Below are 18,216 nucleotides of genomic sequence, written 5' to 3'. Positions count from 1 at the left end.
TAGTGCCAGTTTTATATCGAAATACAGCAATAAGCAACTGAAACGTTACCAGTCACGTTTTCCACAGTAAATGTAAATTGATACTTGTATAGCGCACTACTCACCCGCAGGGGTCTCAAGGCGCTTGTACGAATACCGCTGTGGAACCTATCCTGGCTTTCCCTGTGAGGTGTCCACTCCTGGGCACCCCCAAGGTGGAGGCCAGGCATCCTTAGCGTTGTGGGGCCATTGTGGAGATTAAGCAAGCTATTGCCCAGAGTTGCAGAGTGGGACTCCATGATTGGAATAGGCACCAAGGCGAGAATTATCAGGTCTGTGGAATTTTTGAGCCCAAGACCCGCTGAGACGGGGAATTGAACCCTGGTCCCGGGCTAGACCTCTGAATCAGGGTCTGCCGCTCTAACCATTGAGCCACACTTCTCCACAGGGCCTACTCATGTCCATAAACATGTGTCACTGCGAATTTAGTAACTTTTGATCAATTTGAGCTAGAGACATTTTTTTTTTGCTAAAATCTTCAGATTATTCAGCAGATGTATTGTGTGGCAAATGCGGCAAATTCCATAATTATGTGGAAAACGACACTGCCGCAGACTCACATAATGCCAATGACTCTGCTTGTAGTTAAACCATTCTGTCTCTAACAGCTAGGGTCATCAAGTGTCCCATATTTTCCAGGACAGTCCAGATTTTTCAAATTTCAGCATATTTAGCATGTCCCTGTTTTCAGAAAGGATCCACTGAACAAAGAGAGGTACATTTGCATATGTTCCAGTGCAGGATTAGCTAGCCAGGCCTCATCAGATGATGCTGTGAGTAGAAGTTGAATTGTATTAATGAATCCAGTCTTACCAATAACCCACATAGCATTGGCATGCATAGCAGCTGCAACAACTCTGTCAAAACACACCTAGGCGTCCTGTCTGGACTAGAGGTGGGCAGAGAGATTTTGTGAATCACAGACCAGGCAACATTCAGCACATTTCTCAGTCTGACTTCAGAGCAAAATTGAGCTATCAAACCAATCAGCATTCACTTTGCTGGCAAATCAGGGGAAATGGTTTTGGTGCAGTTGTTTGTGGTTCTACGTGGCCAGCGAGATGCAGAGAGGCCGAACCACAATTCTCTCAGCCTTCCCAAAAAACTGGGCAGATTGTGGGAAGTTCATTAACTGCCTGCCGCTTTTTTTCATAAATGGCAGGTAGATGCGGATCTTTCTTGAATGTGTGCTTCGATCACATTCTGCATACCCCAAAAAGAAAAAAAAAACCAATTCATATAACTAATCAGAACGACACCAGTCACACCTAACGCTTTTCACAAGTCACATTGCAACAACTCAGAACTGTTTTAGTGCTACAAAACAGGGCCCTTCTATATAAATGCCAAATAACATAATCTAAAAATAGAAATACAACCACCGAAAAAAATATGGAAAATGATGGATGACACAGATCTATTTAAAATATTACTGCATGGAAAACACCAGGAAGGAAACGTTCAACACCCCAGATAAAAACAAAATAACTCATGACAGCTGCTATGCCTTATCAACAAGAATTTCCTCATTTTGTCAAATTTCCATTTGTTTGTATTATTTGAAAATGTAGAAGCATTTGCACCAGAAAAGTCATAGAGGGGAATGCAAGGACATCACGACTTAGGTGGATGCGTTGATAAGTGGTGGTGAATGTACGGTGGCAGATTAGGATGGAATTTGGGAAGAATTAAAAATAAAAATAAAATAGGTGGCCAAAAGGACCCTGCACTAGTGCTGCTGAATAATGGGCTGCATAGTCTTCACACCACCTTATGCCTCTTCCTTCCCCTCCCTAATCTTCCTGTCTCTTTATCCCACTCTTGAATATTCTGTTTTATCCCAGTTTTCTCGCTTTGTCACTGTTTTCCTATTTTTTCTTCCTCCCTCTTTCTCCCTTTTATACCTAGCCCTCCCTTGCTCTGGGTCGAAGGCTGAAGATGACAACAAGTCCAACACCAGCTAACCACCGGCACAAATTATTGATTCTCGAGATGGCTGTGGTGTGACATAGGCTTGCCTTTGAACTTTGCCGCAAAACGTAGCGTAAAAGCAGAGAGAGACGAAACTGTATTAAAAGCTGCATTATTCCATATTACCCATGCTAATTTATTGTGGGGCGTTTCTGCAGGTGGCACTGGTAAAAGCAATGCATAAGCCAGCATTAATGTAACACTTTCTGACTATAGATAAACAGTATTAGGGAGTGTAGAGTACTGACACCCCCTGGCCTCCTACTATGGGCTTAAGGTGAAAGCGGACATTGGGGAGGGGCGCTAAAGCCACCAGGGTGGTACAATGTGACCGAGCAACACTTTCGCCTTTTAACACCTCGGCGTTAAAACACACACCAGGGTGTGAACTGTCAACCCCAGACCAGATCTGTGTTTAGAAGACGATGGGTTAATTTAGCATAGCAGCTGTGACGGGATGTCTGCTCATTATCCTTTGCAGGTGTGCAAAAACAGACCAAAAAGTGCCTGCATAAAACACAGGAACTGACACCAACATTGGCTGACGGGCACCTTTCTCAGAGAGAGTGTTTGATGTCACTGTGCTGTCATTGACCTTTTCCACCCTATCCTTATGTTATGTTGACGCCTTTAATGTGTGCACTATATATTGGTCCCTACCATCCCCCAAACAGAGGGGGGGGGGGGTTCCTTGCTTCTACCAACTGGTAGGGATTGTCATATTAAAAGTTGTTTTTAAACCCTGTGATTTAACTAATGTGACTAAAGAACCTTTGCTGTTAGGTTCGTCTGTAGCATTGGCTTGTCTTGGTGAGTGGTCACTTGAGCCTTTTATCCATCACTGTTTAGTAACAGGCTGGATCTAGAGTTTCCGAAAAAAGGGATTCTTTAAAAACATGTATACTGTTCAGACTGTGTGACGTCACTTCCGTAGATGTCATTAAGGAGCAAGGGTCATCTGATGGCACTAACACTGTCACTCTGCTTTTGGTGACTTCACTTGAGTGAACAAATTTTTCATTATGTCTTCTCCTGTGAAGAGTGGTTACCCCCCCCATCCCCCGCGTGCCCATGCCCCCCACCCTCTCTTACTGAAGGTTTCAGGTAGCCATCCGCAACCAATCTGTGACAGAATAAAAGTAGTCTGCACTTTGTTCGAGAAACCTCCATCACGTGTGCCTCATAACAAAATTCAAAGCCAAGATGTGTAAGTTCAGGCCTCTGTTGCCTAGGAAACAAGAGTGAACGAATCAGCAAGTGAGTGAAGGAATGATTGAGGGAGCAAGTGAGTGAATGAGTGAGTCAGGCACAAAACTACTAAGGCAGCAAGCAAGTGAGGGAAAGAAAGTGTGAGTGACCAAGTGAGGGAATGAGTGGGGGAGTGAGAGAGAGAATGAGTTAGCACCTGAATAAATGAGTGAAGCACAATTTAGTGAGCGAGTGGAGGAGTGAGTAAATGAGTGAGTGCTTCAAATATTATATATTAAACTCTGATCATGTATCTCTTGACCTCCATGCTGTAATTTCTATTTTGACTGTTCAAATAAGCATTAGGCTGCACTATGAGTAAATGCATGTCATTGTGTGCAGCAAACGAATGTGGACACACTGGAGAAGAAGATGCAATCTTTATACAAAAAAAACCTGTCACTTTGTGAAAGATCTTAACATCACCTTCTCCTTGGCCAGCTCTCATCAGCATCTGGCATAAACAAGTAAACCCACCTACGCGAATTAACAAGAGATAGACCTCGGCCATGAGCCACATTGTTGAGCAACCTCGCAGTATCTCAGGAGCCAATGGAACAACTGCTCGTGGCTCTGCCCGAAGCTGCGGGCCCACAACATCAAGAGTAAATATACTCAATGATTGAGACCACCGTGAACAGCAAGCCTTCACACTTCAGTCTTGCATCCAGCTAAAACTTAAAAACAGAGAAGATGCCATGGTAATAAGCGGAGAGTCAACATAAGCTCAATGATGGAGACTTCCATGATATCTAAGTCTACACACTTCACTATTACACCTTGCGGGACCCTCCAAAAGTTTTTATAGCAAAGAAGACGAGAATGAATACAAACTCAATGATGGAGAAGCTCTCATAGGAAAAAGGTGAGAGTTAACATAACCTCAACGGTGGAGAAGCTTCCATAGGAAGAAGGCGAGTGTTAATATGACCTCAATGGTGGAGAAGCATCCACAGGAAGAAGGCGAGAGTTAATACAATCTCAATGGTGGAGAAGCATCCACAGGAAGAAGGCAAGAGTTAACATAAAGTCAATGGCGGAGGAGTATCCACAGGAAGCAGGCGAGAGTTCATACAAACTCAATGGCGGAGAGGCATCCACTGGAAAAAGGCGAGAGTTAACATAAAGTCAATGGTGGAGAAGTGTCCACAGGAAGAAGGCGAGAGTCAATACAAACTTAATGGTGGAGAAGCGTCCAAAGGAAGAAGGCGAGAGTTAACATAAACTCAATGGTGGAGAAGCGTCCACAGAAAGAAGGTGAGAGTTAATACAAACTCAATGGTGGAGAAGCGTCTACAGAAAGAAGGCGAGAGTTAATACAAACTCAACGTTGGAGAAGCATCCACAGGAAGAAGGCGAGATTTAATACAAACTCCATGGTGGAGAAGCATCCACAGGAAGAAGGCGAGAGTTAATACAAACTCAATGGTGGAGAAACGTCCACAGGAAGAAGGTGAGAGTTAACATAAAGTAAATGGTGGAGAAGCGTCCACAGGAATAAAGCGATAGTTAACATAAACTCTATGGTGGAGAAGCGTCCTCAGGAAGAAGGCGAGAGTTAACACAAACTCAATGGTGGAGAAGCGTCCACAGGAAGAAGGTGAGAGTTAATACAAACTCAATGGTGGAGAAACGTCCACAGGAAGAAGGTGAGAGTTAACATAAAGTAAATGGTGGAGAAGCGTCCACAGTAATAAAGCGATAGTTAACATAAACTCTATGGTGGAGAAGCGTCCTCAGGAAGAAGGCGAGAGTTAACACAAACTCAATGGTGGAGAAGCGTCCACAGGAAGAAGGTGAGAGTTAATACAAACTCAATGGTGGAGAAACGTCCACAGGAAGAAGGTGAGAGTTAACATAAAGTAAATGGTGGAGAAGCGTCCACAGGAATAAAGCGATAGTTAACATAAACTCAATGGTGGAGAAGCGTCCACAGGAAGAAGGCGAGAGTTTACATCAACTCAACTGTGGAGACTGCCATTTAATGCAAGCCATCACATCTAGCTCTTGTGGCCTGTCGCCACTTCATGCGTTGGCTGTACGGAGATAAAAAACACAACTCAAAGGAGGCATGCGTCCGACACCACGAACCTTGGCAAAGCCTCCCTGCTTCCACGTGGTCTGGTCTGGGTGTGACTCGGAGTGACCGGCTGCTCTTCCTGAGTTCACAACAGACTCAGGAAAGAGTAGCGTTGGACAAAGAGTCTAAAAGTGCCAGGATCAAGCGAACATCAACAGCAGAGGAAATCCTTCCCCTGCTCTCGGATAACTGACCCGACACCCTTGGGTGGTATGTTATGATCCTAACTCCCCCCAAAAAAAGGAAATGCTTCCGCCCCGCCATGACTTTCCATTAGCGAACTGGTTGAAAATGCCGCGTGATGCAGTCCACAAATCAGACAGAAGATTGTTAAACACTGTGGTCGTTCCATTGTTCTATTTTAATGCCATTTTTACTTTCCCCGAATACACAAACAAGTGATGTTCGTCCGGTCTGGGCTTTCTCGAATGCAGACAACAGGAGGCTGCTACTATGGGCGTGTATTATCCCCACTAGAAGAAAACATGTCTTAGTCATCATCATAAGCAATTTCGAGCCATCAAATGCACGTGGACAAATGTAAATAGGCAGTTTTGAAGCATGTTTGCTACAAGGTATTTTACACAGTAATTCCTGGCCATGCTTTGAAGATCCTCACTGTTTTCTTTCGCACAAACTCTCATGTCACGCATAATGGTTACAACTGCAGCGTGGAGCAGGAACAGCTCAGCACACGTTAAATTATTTATTTTGAAAATGTCTATAGTACTAATTACTGTACAGACAGAATTAAGGAGAATGCTTGCTCAGTTTAAGATTCCTTAAAGGGGTACTGAAAGACAAACAATTATAAAAGGAATAGAACTTTTTGTTGACTTGTTTTGTAAAGCTACACTTTATTTGTAAGGCCTTGTTTCTGGGATGGTACTTCTTATCCCGGGTTGGGAGCAAAGGCGCGGAGAGGGAGTGCCACAACTGTGGGGGTGGCAGCAAGATGTGCTCACTCTCCCCTGAGGAGTGGCGCTTCAGGCCCCCCTTCCTCAGGCGGTCATTTGTATCCCAAGAAAGGGGACGGGGCGTTTCCATAAGGCAATGTAGCACCTCATCCCTAGTGTGACATGTTGCTTAGGCATCACAATGCTAAAAAGCTCAAAAATTGCATTTTTGTAATGAATGGGGAGCGCTCCAGGGGAAAAATATTATTTTGCCTTGCGGGCTGAACATCCTTGCACTGTTTCTGTCACCAAGCCTCGCCCACACCACAATGAGACTAAGCATTTGTTTGTAAATGTGTCTTACTATTTCCAGACATAAAGGAGCAGAATCGATGGGTTGACTGTGAAATAGAATGAGGGAGAGATAGATCATTAGGATACCAATATTGATAAAGTAAAGCTGCAAAACCAGTTGGGAACATGAGTTAAATTTCTATTGCTAAATTCCCATCTTAGAAATGAATTCAGTATGCTACATGTGGAAAGTAGAGGTGCATAAAGAGGGAGGGGTGTGTCACTCGAGAAAAACATATCTCAAAGGTGGTAGTTTTTTTTCCAGGGAAAAGCAAACTGATGCAGCTTTGTAACCCTAATACGAGGGGGGATTGAATGGCCTTATCAGGGGCTGATTGTGGCATATTTGCTTTCAGTTCAATGAACTAAACATGAAAGAACATAAGGAGCTTCAAAGAAATGTGTTAACCATATTAGAGATAGGAGAACTTGTGCCATAAAGACACTTTCACGCTGGAGCTGGCAAGGGGCTAAATGAGTTTATCACTCGTTGCTGACATCTGTCGGTGACCTGCAGGTCACATGTTGCAATTCATCCAATTCCCTCTTTTATCCTCCCAAGATTGATAACATGAGCATGATTAAATAGGATAATAATAATGATAAGATTGGTTATTTTTAGGGGAGCAAGCTTTCGCAAAGCCATTTAGACTGGCATTGGAGGGCAACCTTTTAGCTTAGTTTATGCTTGTTTTTGTTTGCCAAGGTTTTTAAAAAACTTTATTCTTGATAAAGCTGAGGGCCCCTACTCAATATTAATTAAAAAAGGCATTGCCTACTTTTTTTGTTCTAAAAAAACTCCAATTGCCACAGTCCTCGTTGCCACTTAAGGGACCTAATTTGTGTGTGTATATGCTCCTTGTGAAAAAGCAGAGTGAAGTTAGCCAATGGCTGAAATGTGCTGACCCACTACCCCTTGCTGTATGCTGTAGAGGGTGGAAGTAAAATGTGAATGACACAACAACAAACCAATGGACGAAGAAGGCTGTCCACAACAAGAAAGTCTATTATGCACATAATTTTAGTAAAATCAAAAGGTCTTGGATGACCCAGAGCTAAAAAGGGCCTTATTCATCGCCGTATTGAAACCAAGTGATTATTATATGTGGCACTAAACTAGATTTGGTGATTAGTAAATGGGTGAAGATAGTCAAATGTGTTTCATGTGGAAAAACTTGTAATTTGGAAAAAGCATGGCCAGATGTGAGGACCACTGTCAGCGTTCTATTCTGAAGGCCAGCTAGGGTTTGTACTTCCTAAAGTGTGATACAGTGAGAATTCTGATGTTAAAAAATAAGTTTTCATCTTGCCCCAAGAGACACAATATGCTTTATTGTTTTTTAGCCAATTGTACTAAAAATACAACCTCCTATCTGGTGAGGGGTTCCATAAGACCATAGTTAAAACTGCGTTCATATAATTAGAAAGTATTATAAGAAGCCAGTCACCTGTATGCTTTTCAAACAACTTGAACTTTTAAGAACTTATTCTGGGTCCCTCAATTTCATCGGTTGCAAAAACTACCCGGGGCCAACATCACTACTCTACAGCCGTAGTTTTAACCCTTTTTGTTTTGTCCCCCAATTGTGACATTTCAAGGTCAAAGTGGGACTAATGTGCCAATGTGGTTGTACCACACATTAAAACCCCTTGTGTTTATACTATTGACCCCTTTCGACTTGCATTCCACGAAGCTCTCCTCCAGATAATACCTTGAAGTGTTTGTACAGGGGAATAACACATGCCCGTGAGCCAATTTAACTTAGAATCTAAAATCAGTTGCAAACACCACATAAGTCGAATTTTTAATTTAGCACGGGATTTAGAATGGGCCTGGTAGTTGCTATTTAAAGCTATCAGTGTGTTTATGGGGAAATCTCACAAAGTACCGTAGTAATATCTGGACAACCAAATAAAATTAACCTATTTTAATTTCTCACTTCCGGTAACTTCAGTACATTAAGACCTACACAAGACTTCTAAAATATTGTTCCACTTCACTGTCATCAAGTAGTTAAATATACTGGCAACCTAGTTACCAGTGGACAGAGCTGGGTCTCAGAAGAAGTGTGGCACTGCACAGCCTTACATTCAATAGTGTGCAGGTGCTATGTATTACCTCACTTCTATAGATGAGCTGTAGGGCCAACCCTCTGATGTTAGTTGAGAGCAGCAGTCCTTGACTAATAAAGACGGCAGCACAAGACACATGGCACCCAGAAGGATTATTTGAGGGTTCTACTATACTTGGACAGAGTTCAAAATATTCCAAGTGGACGGCCTCTTACGACACTACCACAATTAAGGACATATCAATGATAGTCTTACTTGAGGCCTTAATGAGCAACACACACAAGTTCCATGATCCGGTGGCAGATTGCAGTACATGTGTGCAAACATGTGATCAGTATGCATTTTGCACTCCTCTTGAAAATTACCAAGTTTCTGGAACTGATGTCAGAAAGTATCTAGTAAGTATTGGAGCACCAGTGTCTGCTGCTCAAGAAAGTTCCCTTTCAATTTGATTTTTAAAAATAAATATTATTTTATAATGTTTATAGGCTAATCAACATGGAACCTCGTGGAACAAATGGGAACTGAATCAAATTCTATGTTAGCAACATCTTAGGTCTCCAGGTGGATTTTACAAACCTGTTTTCTAAATTTGAAAACTCTATAAATTGACAGTGCAAACAATTATCTAGCTGTTATAACTTTGCAAATGAAATAGCTTAAAGGTCATTGTGTTGTGCTAACACACTTGTCACATTCTACAGACAAAGTAGAGATGTTGGTATTAAGGTTTGGACTTTGCAATGAATAATGCACACATATCTGTCAGATGGGACTGTCACTCTAATCCAGGACATTATACTGTTTAGAGGAAAGTATTGATCAGCAGTTCTCAGGAGGAACCGAGGCATGCCTTAACAGCTTCTCTGACACCACCTATAATGAGGAGGCAGGTAGGGGATCGACCAGGTCACCTGGGATCTGTCGCTGTGGGACAAAGGTTTTGAAGGCTGAGGAGACCTTTGATGGGGTCAATAAAGGGCGAATAGATTGTATCGATAAAATCGTCGCAGATAATTGTATGGAAAGCTATAATAGCCTTTGCAGAGCCTTCAGTTCATCAAGTATCTCAGCGGGCTAATGCTCCTGCTGCAGGTAGGTACCACTGAGGGTACTTGTTTGAATCCCAAGGGTCTCACTCGCTTTTAATTTCCAAGGCAGTAAAATAACCACCATTGCAGATGTATTAATAATAATAATAAAGTGCCTCTTTCTCATGCTAAGAAACCATTCAATTGCACTATTTGAATTGTGACTTCTATGATAGGACTCGTTAAAAAGCTCTCATATCAGAAAAATAATGTAAATAATTTGTCACTGTTACAGAAAGTGCCACTACACAACTTTTCTACCTCAGTAGGAGAAAGGCCGAGCTGGCTATTTTGGGGATGTTTACTCAATTAGGTGGCCAGTAGTTCTTATGGGGATGCCAGTCTGTGAGCCAAACCACAAGTGGGCCTCTATGCAAGCACATGGCATGGCACCTTACATGGGCTTATGGTTTTGAAAAAACTCATAACAAGCAAGAACAACGTAACATTCTGGCTTGAAGTAACAAGCAAAAAATGATGTAACATAATTGTTGCTATGCCTGCCACTGTATTAAAATCATTCATGAGGTAACAAGGAAGAATATAGAGCAAACTGGCATAAAGTAGCAAGATAGAATGATACAAGAAACAGGCTTGATGTGACAACTGGCGTAAGATGAAACCTTGCATAAGAGAACAAGAGACAAGAATGTAACAGACAGAAATGGAGTAGCAAGATGGAATGATGCAACACTCAGAATTGATGTTACAACTGGCATACGATAACAAGAGAGAAGAATGTAAAAAACAATATATGTATCTGTAACAATAATACAATAACAATAAGATTCAACTGGCGTGAGATGACTAGAGACAAGAATGTGGCAAACGGAAATAAATAGCAAAACAGAACGATGCAACAGACAATATTACAGCTGCCATGAGCTAGCAAGCATCTATAAGGTAACAAACGAGAGACAAACAGCCATGGACTAACAAGATAGACTGGTGTAATAAACAGACTTGATATTACAACTGGCATGATATAAAAAGGATTCGACTGGTAACAAACTGGTATGATGTAATAAACAATATTTTTCTGGGAAGAAGATATGATATTATTAGCGCCAATGTACCTTAGGAACAAAGTGGCACCTGGGCACACACTACCACCAAATAAACCATAATTACATTAAAATAGGCCAATTGGGTAATACGTTTATTCCGCTGAAGGGCAATGCACCTTGGACTATTTTCCAAGGTGCATCTTAAGAACCTGGGAAACTTTCAACATTTATTTATATTATCTACTGGGAGCATCAGCTTAAAAACAATTATATATTTAAGCCCAAATTGATAGATTTGGAGCATCATATATTTGTTCAGGTTCTATTTTCAGAGCACTACACGCCCATATTGGTACTACCCGCCCATATTGGCACATTTTTAGTATCTCATTGCCTTTCTACTAAAGGCCCCATTCCTCATGCCTCATGAATATCGATTCAGGCGTTAACAGAAAACCCCCTAATCGGGAATGCCACATATGCAAACATTTTGCATCCCTAGGATTATTTGCTGCACAAATTTCACGTGCGGACATCTGGCGAGATTTATGCAGAATAGTAAATGTAGGATTATGAATTTTGTTGCTGGTAGCTTGTGGTTTCATCAGTTGAGGCCCAGAAAATCATAGTGAAAAATTCTGTCTGACACAAAGATGGTGTCCTAAATATCGTTCTTCAAATATTCTAAGCTGTGATATTCTGATAATACAGCGTATCATTACTGTATCCTCTGTTTTGAGGCGCAGAACCCATAATTGGGAGTTAATACTGTACAATTGACAATACCCCACCGCGGCATTAATGTTTGCCTGGTTATCTCCCACTCCCAATGTGGTCCTACAAGGAGATCTTGACATTGGTGTAAATTTATTGTGGATCCACACATTTCACTACCATCACAAAGGGCTTAGTCTTTGCCGGAGGGCAGGGCAGCTTGAACCTCGGAACAACTAAAACCTGAAGTGTGTGATAACAACCACCATAACAACACCGCTCACCAGCCGTGGTCCATGCATGTAACAGTGGTGGGACCGGGTAAAGGAGGATTTCGGGGGACGATGCTAAGGAAAAATTAAATAAATATTTAAATTTACCTTTGCATCGTCCCTCGAAATCCCCTCTTACCCGGTCCACTGACTCACCACTGTTACCTGCACGGACCGCGACTGCCGCTCACATTCGTCATGTATCATGGATGGTCAGGTGTGCTGGAACATTATCTTAAAATGTCACACTCAGAGAGTTCTAAAGTTCTGCCACTGCCAGCCATTCATTATTTCTATACACTACAAGGAGGAACGCAAATCATGGTTTTCGACAAAAACGGTTTTTGTCTGTTAATATTTCTCCATAAATTTCAAAAATTTTTGAGTCATATTCACAAAAAGAGCTATCGCATTAAAATCCAATTGGATATATATGCCTTTTCTTTGATTGAACGAAAAGGACCAAATGCATTTCTGAAAATCACGTTTAGAATGATCTCACCTGTGAAAGAACAGGAAGTCATTCACTTTTAATTATAGGTGGGATGCACTCTGCCATCTCACTCAAGCAGTGAATCACCTTAATCTGGCAGGCGATGTCATAAATCTTTTGCCAATGCCCAGCTGTCAAAAGGCAAATCGAGTCAGTATGTGTTAAAATTATGTGTCAAAAAGCCTATGGTGCTCAAATCCCCTCCAGATATAAATTTTCCGGCGTTTAAATCAGACACCCATGCACATGGTAGAGCAATACACATGTTACTAACAGAAAATAACACAGTGGGCCTTCAACCTAGTTCTCTGACACAACGACCATCAAACGGAAATCTGCAGCCTAGGTGGGCAAGACTTTGCGAATTGGGACGCTAAGGTGTCAAGGTCATTTCAGCAGAAATACCTCAGTGTGGTATTATGGTTACTTCAGTTGAGAGTTGAGATTTAATCTCTAGATTTAGAGCCTCTGGTGTCTAAATAGATTTACCATACCAGCTGATACTTTATGCATTTATCTGCAAGGGATTACCATCATCTTTTTGCTGGTGGTAATCTGACAGTTTTTCCATGCTGCGTCATGGTATTACCCCCCATTTTAAATGCAACAATTCTGCATCACTCTAAATCCATGATAATGATAAAACGTGCAACAATGCTGAACCAAACACCACACATCATATCATCACCCCAGCACTTTAAATAAGGGCCCTCTTGTTTTATTTTTTAGAATGATTGCCATGTCCTAATATCTGTTCTACTCTTGAAAGTATTCCAGGCTTTAAACCACCTGGTAAGTGTTGTTTTTCTTCTCTTATACTCTAGATATTGCTGGAGAATTTGTGAATTACACCTATTTTGGCTGTTGTGTTTACTCATTTTTACTGCCACCCATTTAAAGTGCTCTACCAAACCTAACTTGATAGAGGCTGATATTACCACAGTACACGAAAAACCCATCAGTAATTATCCAATGTGCTTGTTGCCTCAATCAAGTTGCCAATTGTCAGAAAACTTGACTTTTATACTACAATTACTGTTATCCCACAAAACAATTAACAGCTATTGGTTTAACAGAGTTCTCAAATTTATTGAACTTTTCATCCATGAAAAATCTCTCTCTTTCAACACCTAGTCCATTCATTTGTTTGCTCATTCACTCAAAGACCACAAAAGGTAATCCTGAATGTATTCTCTACACTCTGAAACATCGATGTAGCAGATCAAAATGCAAGAAATAATAAAATAATACCAATGAACACTTACAGATATTGACAAAACGTTTTAAATGATCAATCTGTTTCCATTGTAATCCCTTATTTTCTCAGTCACACGTAAAAAAAATATATTGCTGCTAAAATGTACTAATGAAATGTAGCACTTGAAGGGGCTTTTTAAAGTCTCCTTCAGACTTCAGAAATTAAAGGATTTGAGCAAACCCTCTCCTATTTCACCAACGGTGATTAATAGTAACGACATGACTTGAAATTGACATACAAGCACAAGGGTTGAGCCTTTTAGGTCTCAAGAAAATGTTGTTGCTTATCTTTCCTCTCTGTTCAAAACAAGTCCTACAACCTTTAATAAATAAACCATACATTAAACAGCGGGTGCACCTATTTCCAAAAATCTGGAGATAGCATGCGCGGTTTTATAAAAATGGATAATGTGTCAACGTACAATTGCAGCTAAACCCGAACCAACATATCAGAAAACATGGTGACTAAAAATATCATCCGGCCATTCATTGTATATAGCCCTGGATCAAGATAGGCCATAATCTGGACAACTGCTGAAGGGATCTATCACGAGTCTCACATACTTCACTCCTGGCCTGGAATCTTTCCCATTCCTGGGTTATCTTATACTTCATGCGGGCCCTCCTGCCATGGTCCTCAGAAGCTGACACCTCCCGCTTCCCCCTGACAACCATTGCTGGCATTCTTTCATCATCTAACTGACAGGGGCTGATGGAGGCACCACAGACAATGCTCTGGCCCCCAACTGGCTCTTCGAAAATAATTTGCCACCATGTGGGTCGAAAAGCAGATTGGAATCTAAGCTCAGCAATTTTTTTGGCAGCTGACTTACTGCCTTTAGGAATTTGTAAGTGAAAAGAGACAGCATCAGGTACTGTCAATTCCCTCAAAGTCTGTTTCTCAGGAGATTATCAGGCAAGTTGTAGGTACAATAAGCAAAGTTATTCCATTCATGCTTTTCTTTATATATCTCCCATTCAAGGTAAGACTGTGATATCATCACAGCAAACCCACTGGCCTGCTTGTCTCCTACTGGATTAATGCTTGTCTTGAATATTTTTTCAGTGGGAGAATTCTGACAATTTCCTCCTTTTATCTGTGTGTGCCTGTCAGTTTCTTGTGTGATAAACTTCCAGTCAATAAAGTGTGTCTATTACAGGAAGAACACATACGGCTCATTGTCAACACTTCCTTCCACAATGCTGCTAATGTTCTTGATCGAGTTATGTCCATCTTTAGGTAAACACCAAGCATCAATATCTGCTCAAGCTTTGGTTTCCACATAAAATCTGAAAAGGGATATATAACAAAGAGCTGCCCCTTTTGGAACGCTCCACCATTTAGACGTAAAGGATTCAATACCACTCTAGGCAGAACTCCACTTAAAAGCCACAGGAGTACTATCAACTAAGGAGCGACCACAAGACAGTGGTTCCTTCCAATGGGTTCAAGAAATGGAACACACACAGCCTCCGACTACCGACAGGCATTGTAGGTTTACACTCCGACTGCCGTATTACAATGACGGTGGACGGTGGTCGGAGTGTAAACCGGCCAGGCGACCCAATTCGGTTCAGCCAGTCTACCTTAAGGACGGCGATTCGGCTGTCGGGATTATGATGTCGGTTTCCGACAGCCTTTCCAAGTCGGCCTTTCTGACTTGGAAAGTCTGTCAGAAAGCGACTTTGGGGGCCCCAAGCAGGGCCCCCTTGACCCCTGGCCCTCCGGTTGTGGCCCTGGAAAGCACCTATGGTGCCTCCTTGAAAAACCCTGCACTGTGTGGCAGGCACTGAGAGGTGTCCACCACACGATAAAAGGATTTTCACAAACTCCCATTTCTCAATGGGAGCTCGTACTGCTGCAGTTTTTCGCCCACCACACAATCTCCCGTAGAGAAATGGAAATTTGCTGCCGCACCATGTGTACTATGTGCAGTCGCATCCTAATTTGGCAGTTCCCGCACCGAGATGTGTCAGTCGGAAGCAACTCTGACCAACATCGTAATAAGGTCCTAAGGGCCAGATGTATCAACATTGCATTTTGCGAGTCTATAATAGCAAATTTCCCCGATTCGCTATTATAGAATCGCAAAATGCAATGTATGTAGGTTTCGCAAAATAAATAGCGATTCCTACATATTCCTTAATAGCGAATTGCAATTTGTGATTCGCTATTAAGGAATGCCTTCCCATTCATTCCTATGGTCCTAGAGGCCCATAGGAATGAATGGGAAGGCATTCGCAATTTGTGGTTACCATGTTGGTAACCGCAAATTGCAAACGCAATTCAAGGGTGCAAGGGGGCCAAAAGGCCACCCTGATGCGCCCCCAAAAATGTCATGTGTGCACATGTGGCGCACACACATGCCCTAAGGGTATGTGTATGAGCCACATGGCACTTGGAAAAATGCGATTTGGTGCATTTTTCTAAGGATTTGCAAATTACCACCAACTTGAAGTTGGTGGTAGTTTGTAATTCCTTAATGCAAGGTCTCAATTTTTAAATGCTTCCTGCATTGTATTTAGGGAATCACAAATTGCGATTCTCTAAATGCATTCGCAAAATAGGTAATTGCAAAATTGTGATTCCCTATTTTGCAAATGCCTTTTGAGATGATACATCCTGAAAGGCTTTTTACCGTTTGCGACCAGTAAAAGGCTTAATACATCTACCCCTAAATTTCTTGTCCAAATAAATTGAGGCCCATCATAAGCCATAAGACCTGGGGGAGCTAAGAGAAACTGATCGCAGTTGTCAGCGCATAGATATAAAGGGTAGCTCTCACCAATAGTAATGGAAAATCATTCAATATGCCCACTCCTCAGCCACCACGTATAATCCACCTGAATATTTTTTCTCACTATTAGATCTTTGAAGAAGAAACCAAACTATAAAATTGGTAGCGAATCCAGTAATGTACTATAGGAGATAGTAGATCTACAGGCACCTGTGCAATGCCCTCAGCGGGTGTATGGGCCACGATGACAGGGGTTTAGCCTTGCTAGTAATGACATTGCTCTGTGCCAGCTCTTGTCACCGTGGAAGGCAGAGGAGAACATGGCAGCACGCCACTCATGCTCAGAATTAACTAGAAAGGTTATTTCATCATGCCCTGCTAGAAGACCTCCAAATGTAGTGGGCTAATAAAGAATTAGAAAACCGACAGAAGCGTTGTGGTTTACTTGCTTCAAAGAAATATCGCAAGGTAAATATCTTAACACTGACTGGAAAGTGGCTGCAGAACAGGAATGAGAGAACTCTAACCAGGTTAGAAATGGAGCAGCCATCTACAGCGGCTTACTCTTTGAAATCCTGCGTCCTGAACTAAAAAGCTTATAAGATCCTACACTTGCTTAGAATCTCCAAAAGAAGGCCTCTGTGAGCAAAGTAAATATCTATGACTGTGGCATGTATTGCATTCTGGAAGAAGATTGCTCTTATAACTTGCTGCAGATTTCAGAAGGAGAGTATTCAGATTCCTGGAATCAGCTGGTGCTGATTGTCAGGGCGACAAGGCAAACACGGGTCAATTGTTTGAGGGCCTGCCATTGGGTGTGTTAACTTCCAGAATAGGGGGACATTTTGAGAAATGCTCATTAATGGGCAGCATGATCGGATAGCATTGATAGGAAGTCCCGCCCAAACAACCCAATAGAGCTTACGGTTCTCGAACAAGCTCCATTGTAGCAAATGTCTTCACTTACGGCGAGGTGGTCCTTCCCAATCGGAATTGCCAGGCAATATCGAATACAAGCAAAGAATTGCTTAACTGGGAGCTTCTCCCAAAATGTGGAAATTCACTTGCAACAGTATGTAAGGGTCTATGATATTCCACAAGAGAAATAATGGGAAAGAAAAATGGTACAATAGTGAATGGATTTTTGAAGATCATTGTATACACGGCTGGGCTTTCTCTGATATCTACCTGTCTGCAAAGCCTTATTGTCACTACAAGTGGTTAAATCTGGACAAAGGACTGGGCATGAATATTAAACAAACACCGACAGATCCAATAGGTCTTGCCTGTGGGACCTCTTGGCTGTGCTATTGATTCTTAGCGATGCTGTACAGCATCCGCGATACTTTGCTGCATGCTAATGAAGAATTAAAAAAGCAACAAAAAAAACTTATGCTGTGGCCGCCTATGTAATAATTTTTTGGGTGCTCGCACCAGGCATGCTTGCACCTACAAAATGATGCTGGGGCTTTTTTCCCATTTTATTTACCGATCTGAGTTGGTTCTGTAGATAAAAAGAAACGGTTTGTATTCATCTGCAAAAATCAGTAAAAACGGGGAACTTGGAGCCCTAATTATAATTACCATTAAGGACATTAGTAATGCACTTAATGCAATTAAACTATCTCTAAGTACCAAATGAGGCATTACCAGTGAGCTCATAACACCAGCTTTAAAAATGATTGTCATAATATCGCAGTGAAGAATACCAGCACAAAGTATTGTGTGTACAGTGCTGAGAACGCACATCCAGTGTGAAGACTGCAAAACCTGACAGTATCACTGGTACCCGAAGAAGGATTCTGAGATTTTCAGAACATGTGTCCATGCTTGTACCATGCAATTTATTTTATCAGGCCAGAAAATTATCTATTTTCTTTATGCTTTTCTACTAAGGCCTTAGACCGCACTCTGCGAACGTAATTAATGTTTTATTTGTTTGTGTTCCCCCCTCACTCACATCTTTGTGTTGTCACCACCAAT

The 18,216-nt window shown here is 41.8% G+C and overlaps 1 protein-coding gene across 3 annotated transcripts in view; it reads right to left on the bottom strand.

Moving 5' to 3' along the window:
• KIF26A (kinesin family member 26A) overlaps positions 1-18,216 on the bottom strand; it is a 245,210-nt gene that overhangs the window by 176,296 nt on the left and 50,698 nt on the right. The window lies entirely within an intron of this gene.

This window comes from Lissotriton helveticus, chromosome 9 (genome assembly GCF_964261635.1).
Source record: "Lissotriton helveticus chromosome 9, aLisHel1.1, whole genome shotgun sequence".
Lineage (NCBI taxonomy): Eukaryota > Metazoa > Chordata > Amphibia > Caudata > Salamandridae > Lissotriton > Lissotriton helveticus.
This window is presented reverse-complemented; position numbering and strand designations above follow the sequence as displayed.